The sequence below is a fragment of the Gallus gallus genome, chromosome 15 (genome assembly GCF_016699485.2).
Source record: "Gallus gallus isolate bGalGal1 chromosome 15, bGalGal1.mat.broiler.GRCg7b, whole genome shotgun sequence".
NCBI classification, from domain to species: Eukaryota; Metazoa; Chordata; class Aves; order Galliformes; family Phasianidae; genus Gallus; species Gallus gallus.
Genome location: NC_052546.1, coordinates 27,929 through 40,476, shown reverse-complemented (window position 1 = coordinate 40,476; position 12,548 = coordinate 27,929). Strand labels below are relative to the sequence as shown.

Genomic DNA, 12,548 nt, shown 5'->3' with positions numbered 1-12,548 from the left:
CGATAGTCTCGCGCATGCGCACTGCCGTCTCGGTGCTCGCGCATGCGTACTACCGTCCCAACGCTCGCGCATGCGTACTGCCGTCTATGATGTCGCGCATGCGTACTGCCGTCTCGGAGCCCGCGCATGCGCAGTGCCGTCTATGATGATCGCGCATGCGTACTGCCGTTTCGGTGCTTGCGCATGCGCACTGCAGCGTACAGTGCCGCACATGCGTACTGCCGTCTTCAACATCGCGCATGCGTACTGCCGTCTCGCTGCTCGCGCATGCGTACTGCCTTCCATAATGTCGCGCATGCGCACTGCAGTGTATAGTGCCGCACATGCGTACTGCTGTCTGTAACGTCGCGCATGCGTACTGCCGTCTATAATTACGCGCATGCGTATTGCCGTCATTCGGCTCGCGCATGCGTACTGCTGAGATAATGTCGCGCATGCGAATTGCCTTCCAGAATTTAGCGCATGCGTACTGCCGTCTCGCTGCTCGCGCATGCGCACTGCCGTGTATAGTGCCGCGCATGCGTACTGCCGCCTCGAAACCCGCGTATGCGCAGTGCCGTCTATGGTCTCGCGCATGCGCACTAACGTCCATACTGTCGCGCATACGTACTGCCGCCTATAATGACGCGCTTGCGCACTGCCTTCCATGATGTCGCGCATGCGCACTGCCGTCTATGGTCTCGCGCATGCGCACTGCCGTCCATACTGTCGCGCATGCTTACTGCCGTCTATGGTCTCGCGCATGCGTACTGCCTTCCATAATGTCGCGCATGCGTATTGCCTTCCAGAATGCCGCGCATGCGTACTGTCGTCTTGGTGCTCGCGCATGCGTACTGCGGTCTCGAAACCCGCGCATGCGCAGTGCCGTCTATAGTGTTGCGCATGCGCAGTGCCGTCTATAGTGCTCGAGCATGCGTACTGCCGTCTTTAACTTCGCGCATGCGTACTGCCGTCTCGCTGCTCGCGCATGCGTACTGCCTTCCATAATTTCGCGCATGCGTACTGCCGTCTCGAAGCCCGCGCATGCGCAGTGCCGTCTATGCTCTCGCGCATGCGCACTGCCGTCTATAGTGACGCGCATGCGTACTGCCGCGTTTAACTTCGCGCATGCGTACTGCCGTGTCAGTGCTCGCGCATGCGTACTGCCGTCCATAATGTCGCGCATGCGTACTGCCGTATATGGTCTAGCGCATGCGCACTGCCGTCTATAGTCTCGCGCATGCGTACTGCAGTCACTAACTTCGCGCATGCGCACTGCCGACTACTGTGCTCGCGCATGCGTACTGCCGTCTATAGTGCCGCGCATGCGTACTGCCGTCTCGCGGCTCGCGCATGCCGTCTACCGTCTTGATAGTCGCGCATGCGTACTGTCGTCTATGGGCTCGCGCACGCGTACTGCCGCCTATAATGATGCGCATGCGCAGTGCCGTCTATAATGTCGCGCACGCGCACTGCCGTCTACAGTGCGGCGCATGCGTAATGCCGTCATACGGCATGCGCATGCGTACTGCCGTGTCGAAGCCCGCGCATGCGCACTGCCGTCTATGATTACGCGCATGCGTATTGCCGTCATTCGGCTCGCGCATGCGTACTGCCTAGCATGATATCGCGCATGCGTACTGCCGTCTCGGTGCTCGCGAATGCGCACTGCCGTGTATAGTGCCGCGCATGCGTACTGCCGTCTTTAACACCGCGCATGCGTACTGCCTTCCATAATGTCGCGCATGCGTACTGCCTTCCATAATGTCGCGCATGCGCACTGCCGTGTATAATTACGCACATGCGTACGGCTGTCTGTAACATCGCGCATGCGTACTGCCGTCTATGGTCTCGCGCATGCGTACTGCCGCCTATAATGACGCGCATGCGCAGGGCCGTCTATAATTATGCGCATGCGTATTGCCGTCATTCGGCTCGCGCATGCGTACTGCCTTCCATAATGTCGCGCATGCGTAATGCCGTCCATAATGTCGCGCATGCGTACTGCCGTCTCGCGGCTCGCGCATGCGCACTGCCGTCCATAATGTCGCGCATGAGTACTGCCGTCTTTAACGTCGCGCATGCGTACTGCCGTCTCGGTGCTCGCGCATGCGTACTGCCGTCTCGAACCCCGCTCATGCGCAATGCCGTCTATAGTGTTGCGCATGCGCACTGCCGTCTATAATTACGCACATGCGTACTGCCGTCATTCGGCTCGCGCATGCGTACTGCCGTGTATAGTGCCGCGCATGCGTACTGCCGCCTTTAACGTCGCACATGCGTACTGCCGTCTCGAAACCCGCGCATGCGCAGTGCCGTTTATGGTCTCTCGCACGCGCAGTGCCGCCTATAATGATGCGCATGCGCAGTGCCGTCTATAATGTCGCGCACGCGCACTGCCGTCTACAGTGCGGCGCATGCGTACTGCCGTCATACGGCATGCGCATGCGAACTGCCGTGTCGAAGCCTGCGCATGCACAGTGCCGTCTATAGTGTTGCGCATGCGCACTGCCGTCCATTATTACGCGCATGCGTATTGCCGTCATTCGGCTCGCGCATGCGCACTGCCTTCCATAATGTCGCGCATGCGTATTGCTTTCCAGAATGTCGCGCATGCGTACTGCCTAGCATAATGTCGCGCATGCGCACTGCCGTGTATAGTGCCGCACATGCGTACTAGTGTCTGTAACATCGCGCATGCGTACTGCCGTCTATGGTCTCGCGCATGCGTACTGCCGCCTATAATGACGCGCATGCGCACTGCGGTCTATAGCCTCGCGCATGCGCAGGGCCGTCTATAATTACGCGCATGCGTATTGCCGTCATTCGGCTCGCGCATGCGTACTGCCGTGTATAGTGCCGCGCATGCGTACTGCCGCCTTTAACTTCCCGCATGCGTACTGCCGTCTCGAAACCCGCGCATGCGCAGTGCCGTTTATGGTCTCTCGCATGCGCAGTGCCGTCTATGGACTCGCGCATGCGCAAAGCCGTCTATAGTGCTCGCGCATGCGTACTGCCGTCTTTAACTTTGCGCATGCGTACTGCCGTCTCGCTGCTCGCGCATGCGTACTGCCTTCCATAATGCGGCGCATGCGTACTGCCGTCCATAATGACGCGCATGCGTATTGCCGTCATTCGGCTCGCGCATGCGTACTGCCGTCTATGGTCTCGCGCATGCGTACTGCCGTCTATAGCGCTCGCGCATGCGTACTGCCGTCTTTAACATCGCGCATGCGTACTGCCGTCTCGCTACTCGCGCATGCGCACTGCCTTCCATAATGCGGCGCATGCGTACTGCCGTCCATAATGACGCGCATGCGTATTGCCGTCATTCGTCTCGCGCATGCGTACTGCCGTCCCGAACCCCGCGCATGCGCACTGCCGTCTATAATTACGCACATGCGCACTGCCGTCATTCGGCTCGCGCATGCGTACTGCCGTGTATAGTGCCGCGCATGCGTACTGCCGCCTTTAACCTCGCGCATGCGTACTGCCGACTTTAACTTCGCGCATGCGTACTGCCGTCTCGAAACCCGCGCATGCGCAGTGCCGTTTATGGTCTCTCGCATGCGCAGAGCCGTCTCGACGGTCGCGCATGCGCAGGGCGATCGATAGTCTCACGCATGCGCACTGCCGTCTACTGTGCTCGCGCTTGCGTACTGCCGTCTTCAACATCGCGCATGCGTACTGCCGTCTCGCTGCTCGCGCATGCGTACTGCCTTCCATAATGTCGCGCATGCGCACTGACGTGTATAGTGCCGCACATGCGTACTGCTGTCTGTAACGTCGCGCATGCGTACTGCCGTCTATGGTCTCGCGCATGCGTACTGCCGCCTATAATGACGCGCATGCGCACTGCCGTCTTGGTGCTCGCGCATGCGTAGTGCCGTCTATGGTCTCTCGCATGCGCAGTGCCGTCTCAACGGCCGCGCATGCGCAGGGCGATCGATAGTCTCGCGCATGCGCACTGCCGCCTACAGCGCTCGCGCATGCGTACTGCCGTCTTTAACTTCGCGCATGCGTACTGCCGTCTCGGTGCTCGCGCATGCGTACTGCCTTCTCGAACCCCGCGCATGCGCAATGCCGTCTATAGTGTTGCGCATGCGCACTGCCGTCTATAATTACGCACTTGCGCACTGCCGTCATTCGGCTCGCGCATGCGTACTGCCGTCTATGGTCTCGCGCATGCGCGGTGCCGCCTATAATGATGCGCATGCGCAGTGCCGTCTATAGCCTCGCGCATGCGCAGGGCCGTCTATAATTACGCGCATGCGTATTGCCGTCTCGCTGCTCCCGCATGCGTACTGCCTTCCATAATACGGCGCATGCGTACTGCCGTCCCGAAGCTCGCGCATGCGTAATCCCGTCATTAATGTCGCGTATGCGAACTACCGTCCCAACGCTCGCGCATGCGTACTGCCGTCTATGATGTCGCGCATGCGTACTACCGTCTCGAACACTGCGCATGCGTACTGCCGTTTAGGGACTCGCGCATGCGTACGGCAAGCGCATGCGTACTGTCGTCTATGGTCTCGCGCACGCGTACTGCCGCCTATAATGATGCGCATGGGCAGTGCCGTCTATAATGTCGCGCACGCGCACTGCCGTCTACAGTGCGGCGCATGCGTAATGCCGTCATACGGCATGCGCATGCGTACTGCCGTGTCGAAGCCCGCGCATGCACAGTGCCGTCTATAGTGTTGCGCATGCGCACTGCCGTCTATGATTACGCGCATGCGTATTGCCTTCCAGAATGCCGCGCATGCGTACTGTCGTCTTGGTGCTCGCACATGCGTACTGCCTTCCATAATATCGCGCATGCGTACTGCCGTCTCGGTGCTCGCGCATGCGCACTGCCGTGTATAGTGCCGCGCATGCGTACTGCCGTCTTTAACACCGCGCATGCGTACTGCCGTCTTGCTGCTCGCGCATGCGTACTTCCTTCCATAATGTCGCGCATGCGTATTGCCTTCCAGAATGTCGCTCATGCGTACTGCCATCCATAATGTCGCGCATGCGCACTGCCGTCTATAGCCTCGCGCATGCGCACTGCCGTCTATAATTACGCGCATGCGTATTGCCGTCATTCGCCTTGCGCATGCGTACTGCCGTCCATAATGTCGCGCATGCGTATTGCCTTCCAGAACTTAGCGCATGCGTACTGCCGTCTCGGTGCTCGCGCATGCGCACTGCCGTGTATAGTGCCGCGCATGCGTACTGCCGCCTTTAACTTCGCGCATGCGTACTGCCGTCTCGAAACCCGCGCATGAGCAGTGCCGTCTATAGTCTCGCGCATGCGTACTGACGTCTCGCGGCTCGCGCATGCGTACTGCCTTCCATAATGTCGTGCATGCGTACTGCCGTCTTTAACACCGCGCATGCGTACTGCCGTCTCGCTGCTCGCGCATGCGTACTACCGGCCATAATGTCGCGCATGCGTACTGCCGCCTATAATGACGCGCATGCGCACTGCCTTCCATAATGTCGCGCATGAGCATGCCGTCCATACTGTCGCGCATGCGTACTGCCGTCATTCGGCTCGCGCATGCGTACTGCCTTCCATAATGTCGCGCATGCGTACTGTTGTCTCGAAGCCCGCGCATGCGCAGTGCCGTCTATGGTCTCGTGCATGCGCACTGCCGTCTATAGTCTCGCGCATGCGTACTGCCGTCTTCAACTTCGCGCATGCGTACTGCCGTCTGGATGCTCGCGCATGCGGACTGCCGTCTCGAAGACCGCGCATGCGCAGGGCCGTCTATAATTACGCGCATGCGTATTGCCGTCATTCGGCTCGCGCATGCGTACTGCCGTCTCGAACCCCACGCATGCGCAATGTCATCTATAATGCCGCGCATGCGTACTGCCGTCTAAAATCTCGCGCGTGCGTACTGCCTTCTCGCGGCTCGCGCATGCGTACTGCCGTCTATGATTTCGCGCATGCGCAGTGCCGTCTCGAATGTTGCGCATGCGTACTGTTTTCTATAATGTCGCGCATGCGTACTACCGTCTCGAATCTCGCGCATGCGTACTGTCGTTTATAATGTCGCTCATGCGTACTGCATTCTCGCCGCATACAGCTGTAGTTCCGCGCATTGGCCACCTGGCGGTAGCAGAGACAGTGGAATGAGATACTCCGACGAGATTGCCGCGGATCCTCGGCGCAGCCCCTAGCGATCCATTCTCTCTTGTGATGACGGGGGAAGAATACGAAGTTAGAAGGGGGGCAAAGACGAAGAAAACAGACGAAAAGTACTCCAAGCCCATGAAAGCTGTGCTAAGTGCTTATGAATATCTGTAAAAATGAAAAAGGGATTTTTTTTTCTTTTTGCCACCATCTGTTGCATTGTTTCAAATATTCACATACCAAAATGTAACTGCCCAGCATATTTAATGATAACGAAATTAAAGCATGCTGGCAGAAAGTACCAGGCCATATTAATGTTCGCTCACCCTCTGTCTTGTTCGTACTTTAATGTCTTTGTTTCCAAGCGCTTTTCTTCAACTCCGAGTTTCATTTCTGTCTTTTTATTCTTTTTAATGCCATAAAATGGATAGCTTTAGGCCCTAGCATGTCTAAACAGGCAGACACTGCATAAAGCTGCAGTTCTGAGATTCGTGTGGACCATTACATTGTTTCCACAAAGATTAATGAAAACTGCAGTTCTTCACCTCAGTTTACAGATGGAAAAAATTAATTCACCTGCATAGAAGGAATCAGTGTGTCACAGCTGCCTTTGGCAAGATGGTCTGAGAGTTATGCAGGTCCATCAGGCTCAGCTACAGCTTTTCATCTGCCCTTCCTCCTGCAACCAGAGAGATAGCCCACACGGGCATGGGGTATGCAGACCCTCCCCAGTCAACTGCAGCAGTCGCTCCTGCCAGCACTCCCTTTCCCCCAGATCATTGCCATTTCACAGGCTGGAGCCCTATGTGGCAGAAGAGGAGAGAGCTACAGGCAGAAGTAAAACAGGGTGCTGGGATTCCTCCATCCTGCTGCCAGATGTCTTCTCTGGCATTCTGGGGGTGGGCAGGGGACTGTGGGAGCACCCTCGAGGCTCTGGGCAGGATGGTAGGAAGCAAAGATGCAGCTGCAGGCAGTGGGCTGTGGGCTGGAGCAGTGCAGCCAGGCACAGCCGCACGGCTCACAGTATGGGCACACGGAGGAAGTTCATCCAGCTGAGAGCTGCTGGGCTGTCCTTACCATGCACTCTCCCATCCTACAGGTCTGCACAGACTGCAGCAGTTGCTCGAGCATTTTCCACTGCGGCAGCTCACAAGCGACAACTCCAACCTTGACCCATACAGGTAATGACAATATACACACACAAATACGCACCCAATACAGAATCTGGCACTCTACAGTTCTCCCAGAGCTTGTTACTGCTTTTTAGGCTGCTCTTCACTCCCCTATGTCTTGTCCCATGCCTTCCCCATTTCTTTTTCAGGCTTTCCCCTTTATTTCCTCACTTCCTTCCCCATCCCATCTCCCTGCAACAGTGGGCATGCTGTACAGCGAGTGCATTCTGGAGATGATTTGCCTGTTCTCCAAGTCTGCTATGTCTTCATAAATCCCACATCGTGCCTCAGCAGAAATTGCTGTATCAGTATTGAAATCTGTGCTACCCTGTCTATTAGAAATTTCACCAATTGCCTTTGAGGACAGACTGGAATCAAAATATGTGGGCCATCATAGCTTGTCCACTGATAAACCTCCCCTTGCTGGACAGGCAGACCCAATTACTTTTTTTTTTTTTTTTTTTTTTTTTTGGCTTTATGCCTTTATGGGATCTTTGAGATCACAGCCTGAAGCAGTGATGGAGCACCTGGTGAGGGGTGTAGCCCTACGAGCACAGGTGGAAGCAATGCACCTGTGGGACCAGATGGGGCTGAGCCTGTCTCCACCCCTCCCTAATCTCATTTAAGGGCTGGCAGCCACAGAGGAATTGTCTCTTTCTGGAGGCTGTGTCCTGTGGATTGCTGGGTGAGCCCTGGTCCTTGGAAAGAGGTAGGTGATTTTTTTTAATTATTATTATTATTATTTTTATTGCAGGGTTTTGATCTCTGCCTTTCTGAGAGGATTCTATGCTGGTTTAGGGTAGCTATATCTGCTATGCCTGTCCTTATGATGCCCTTCAATTGTTCTCTGAGAAAAATGAAGGGGTTGTCTCCCTTTCTCTGACCTGGTAGTAGCGGAACTGACATACATTCATTTCTTTTGTTATTGTTTCATTTCTGGAATGCTTCAATCAGCCCCAAGGTAACCCTGGTTGGCTTACTGAGCATTGCAACTCCAGAAATGCCTGGAGCTGGTGCTCTTTTCCATAAAGGGGTTCTGTGCTTTCCAGATCTTCTTTGCAACTCTTCTTAAACTCAATACCTTCTCATTAAGTCTCTGTTCCCTCTTTCATGATTCTCATCTCACAGTCTCCAACTTGGGACTCCAAACTTGGTTTGTCTGCCGCCACGCTGTCCCAGCCCATTTTATGACATGTACTCTCTGTGTCCCCCTCCCTGTTCTCTCTGTGTCCTCGTGCCCCACCCGCGTCTTTGTGTTCTCCCTGTGTCCTCTCTCCATGTCCGTTCTGTGTCTCCTAATTATGTTCTGCGTCCCTTTTGATCTCTTTCTGTTTTGCAGCTCGATGGGGTTTAAGGATTTCTGGGGCTCCTCTAGCTAGTGGTTTAAGCACTGTGAAATCTGTGGAGCAGATAATGGAACACCACAAGCCCCTTGTTTGTGCATGGCTTGTATGCAGGCAGCTTTTGTGATAGCTGTGGGAAGCTCACTTAAAGATGAAATGGGGGTTACCTTGCTCAGTGGGGTCTATTTTTCCAGCCCAATAAGCTACATGGCTAGTGATAGAGTGAGGTGAATCTACCAGGCTAGGACCTGAGCTTAAGAAAACCACTGGGCCCCAGTAGCCATTTTCTTCATCCTCACTTGATATAATACAGTCTCCACTACTCGAGCATAGTGAGCACAAATATTCTGTTCCCATTTTGTCTGGTTCTCTCCTATATTGTCCTTACAAATTTGTCAGTGGTAACAGGTGCCAGGGCATAATACTCAGAGCACACTGTGGCCGACCGCCCCAGGGTCCTATGGTTCTTTCTGTTTCTATGGCAGATCTGGCTTTGTATTTATAGGAAACAAGGGATTGTTCTCCACTGGGCCACTTCATCAGGATCACCCCAGATATCTCCATTCCAGTTGTCTGGGGATGCCATTACTTTCCTAACCTGTATGGTACCCAAACCCCCTGCCCCTCTTCCTTCCATCCCCTGACCCCCCATTAAATAGCTAGCTCTGCAGCTATGGGACCCGACAGTGTGATGAGGCAAGGCCTCTGATGTACTGAATACTGAGACTGGCACAGAGAGGCTCTACAACTGGTCTGGATCTTCCTGAGTGGAGTACTTGGTGAGTTTCCCCAGAGCTGCTGAGCATGCAGGCTTCCCTGCCTGCCCTTGTTGCACACCAGGCCATTGATGTCCTTTGTGTCATCATGTCTCATGGCTTCAGGTATCATACCATAAACTCCTTAGAGTTGGAAAGGACCATTTATGATGATCTAGTCCAATTTCCCTACAGCGAACAAGGACATCCACGGCTAGATCAGGTTGCCCAGGGCCTGATCCAGCCTCACCTTGAAGGGGACAGGGCATCCACCACAACTCTGGGCAACCTGTTCCACTGCCTCACCACCCTCGCTGTAAAAGATATTTTCCTTATGTCTAACCTAAATGTTCCCTTGTTCTTTCCTTTAGCTCCTCTTTAGGTATTGAAAGGCTGTTACCAGGTCACCTCAGAGCTTTCACTTCTGCAGGCTGAACAGCCCCAGCTCTCTCAGCCTGACCTTGTAGGAGAGGTGTTCGATCCCTTAGTTCACTTTTTTTGTGGCCATCCTCTGGATGTGCTCCAACAGGTCCATGTCTCTTCTGCACTGAGGACTCTACATCTGGATGGAGTACTCCAGGTGAGGCCTCTTCAGTACAGAGCAGAGGGGCAGGATCACCTTCCTTCACCGGCTGACCACGCTTCTTTTGATGCATACCAGGATATGGTTGGTTTTCTGGGCTGGGAGAGCACATTGCTGGCTCACGTCGAGCTTGCCATTCACCAGTACCTCCAGGTCTTTTGGGACAGGCCTATGCTCAGTCTATTCATCCCCCAGCATGTATTGGTAGTGGGGGGTTCTCTTGTCCCACATGCAGGACACTCCACCTGGATTTTTTGAACCTGATGAGGTTCACCTGTGCCTGCTGCTTGAACCTGTCTAGGTCCCTCTGTTTGGCATCCTGTCCCTCTGGTGTGTCAGCCCACAGCTTGGTGTCGTCAGCAAATTTTCTGAGGGTGCACTCGACCCCACTGATGATGTCGCTGATGAAGATATTGAAGAGTATCAGCCTCAGCATGGTCCCTGTGGGACAACACTCATCACCAATCACCATCCAGACATGGAGCCATTGACCGCTGCTCTCTGGACCCAATCCTGTAGCCGGTTCATTGTCCATTCAACAGTCCACCCGTCAAATCTGTATCTTTCCCATTTGGAGAGAAGGATGCTGTGGGATATTGTGTCAAAGGTCTTACTGAGGTCCAGGTAGATGGTATCAGTGGCTCTTTACTTGTCTATTGATGCAGTGGCACCATCATAGACAGCCACTAGGTTGGTAAAGCAGGATTTACCCTCGGTGAAGCCGTGCTGGTTCTCCTGTATCACCTTCCCTGTCTTACTTGTGCCTTAGTGCAACTTCCAGGAGGATCTGCTCTGTGCTCTTTCCCAGCACAGAGGTGAGACTGTTATGTTGGTAATTCCCAGGGTCATCCTTTCTTCCCTTATTAAAAATAGGTATGATGCTGTCTTTTTTCCAGTCACTCAGGGAGGCACTCTTTTTGATCTAATGCAATGGTTTCCTAAAATTCAGTCCAATTGAAATTCTCTTTTGTTTAGTTACAAGGACTTCCAGCAGATTGCGAGTTTGGGCTTTACAGGTCAGCGGTGGAGCCAACAGGGAGGCCTCTGGATTTTTGAAGAGGACTGAGAAGGCTGAGAATCAGGTGCTTTGTTAGACATTTTTACTGGCTGTCTTACTTCAGGATTCTGTCTGTCCGTAGGCATGTCCGTTTGGTAGGGTTAGCTGGAGCTTAGGAGCTTGACTTCAGTTCTTTATGACACCGACCTGTGTCACTTGTTGCCTAGACCAATTACACATATTGCTGGAGATCCCTCTGTGCACTGTAATTTTTTTTTCTTAAGTGTGGGGATGGTATCTGCCTTCAAACAGAAAATGTCTAAAAGAAATTTATTTTTCTTTTTTTTTTTCTCTTGGAGCAGTCGTTCAGGGAAGTGTGGATACTTGCTTCTCTGCCACTATGTTTCCCATAGCGGTGTTCTAGGAATGGCTTCTGTCACTGATTGCTTGCTTGCTTATTTTCAGTACTGAAAGAAACCTACTGTTTTGTTGTTGTTGTTGTTCTTTGTTTTGTTTTGTTTTTCTGCCTATGTAGAACTCCCTTTGTTTCCACTGTAGTTTTAAGTTGTGCTTTGGAATAGAATGTACAGCTGGATCTAGAATAGTTGCCAAAGAGGTGCGGGCAAACGGTGCTGGATTTCCCAGACGGAGGTCATAAAGTTCCTTGCCTTGTAAAGTGTTCCTGTACTATTCTTATATAACGTTGTATGTTACTGCTGTACTGAGATTTTTATTACAAATCCATTATCTGTTTCCCGAAAGTGATGCTGAGAAGCATGCCTCATGATGACATATGCGTACCTTGTGCTTCATATTAATTCTTCCTTTGGGTCAAAAGTAGACTGAAATCCTTGAAACTGTGCCTGGGAATCCCACTGTTACTGAAATGGTTCAGCTGCCATGCCCGTGGTCAGGACGCCCTGCAGCAGATCCTGGCACCAGTTGTGAATGAAGGAGCTGACAACAAATTGCTTGATATCAAAACTGACTGAGTGGATATTTCTGAGCCTTGGGTGAGCCAGACAGAATCTCAGAGTGGCGAGGCCAGGTACGGGGGCACCAGTTTTTCTCATGCCCCCGTGTGGCCAATCAGTGAAATTGTGGCCGTGTTTGGTGCAGGAGGCAGCAGGACGCATGCGTGCAGGCATGCGGAAATGGTTTAGGTAGTCGCACTGTGCAGCAAATCCGCTGACCTTTATTATACTTAGTCCTCCAGGAAATTGTGCACATTCACCATGAAGCTTATAAATAACATGTGTTCCTACAAAACCCTATGGTGCCGGGCAGGCAGTCAACTCTTGGACCTTTGGCTCAGTGGTACTTTTCTCTCTTCGAATCTTGAGTGCTCCTTGTCTATTTGCTCGGGCAGATTGACACCTGAGCCTGCCCCGGGAACGGACTATTTTGGCTCCCAGTGTACCTTGCACCCACTGCATGCATAATGAGGAGTCCAAAAAAACTGCATGCTTAGGTGTGTACCAGAAAGTGCGCATGCAAAATGAAGAGTGCACAATGCCACATACGTAGTGCATTCTTGGAACTGGCGCATGCGCAGTGTGGCCCAGGGGCTGGCACATGCACAGTGTGTTCTTGCA

At 53.4% G+C, this 12,548-nt stretch overlaps 1 long non-coding RNA gene across 1 annotated transcript; it reads left to right on the top strand.

The window, feature by feature from the left end:
• The first annotated feature begins 5,523 nt into the window (after positions 1–5,523).
• Positions 5,524–11,743, top strand: LOC121106875. The gene is made up of 3 exons (XR_006931589.1): positions 5,524–7,284; positions 7,903–7,984; positions 9,124–11,743. It is a non-coding gene; the product is annotated as an uncharacterized LOC121106875 (long non-coding RNA).
• The last annotated feature ends 805 nt before the right edge of the window (positions 11,744–12,548 follow it).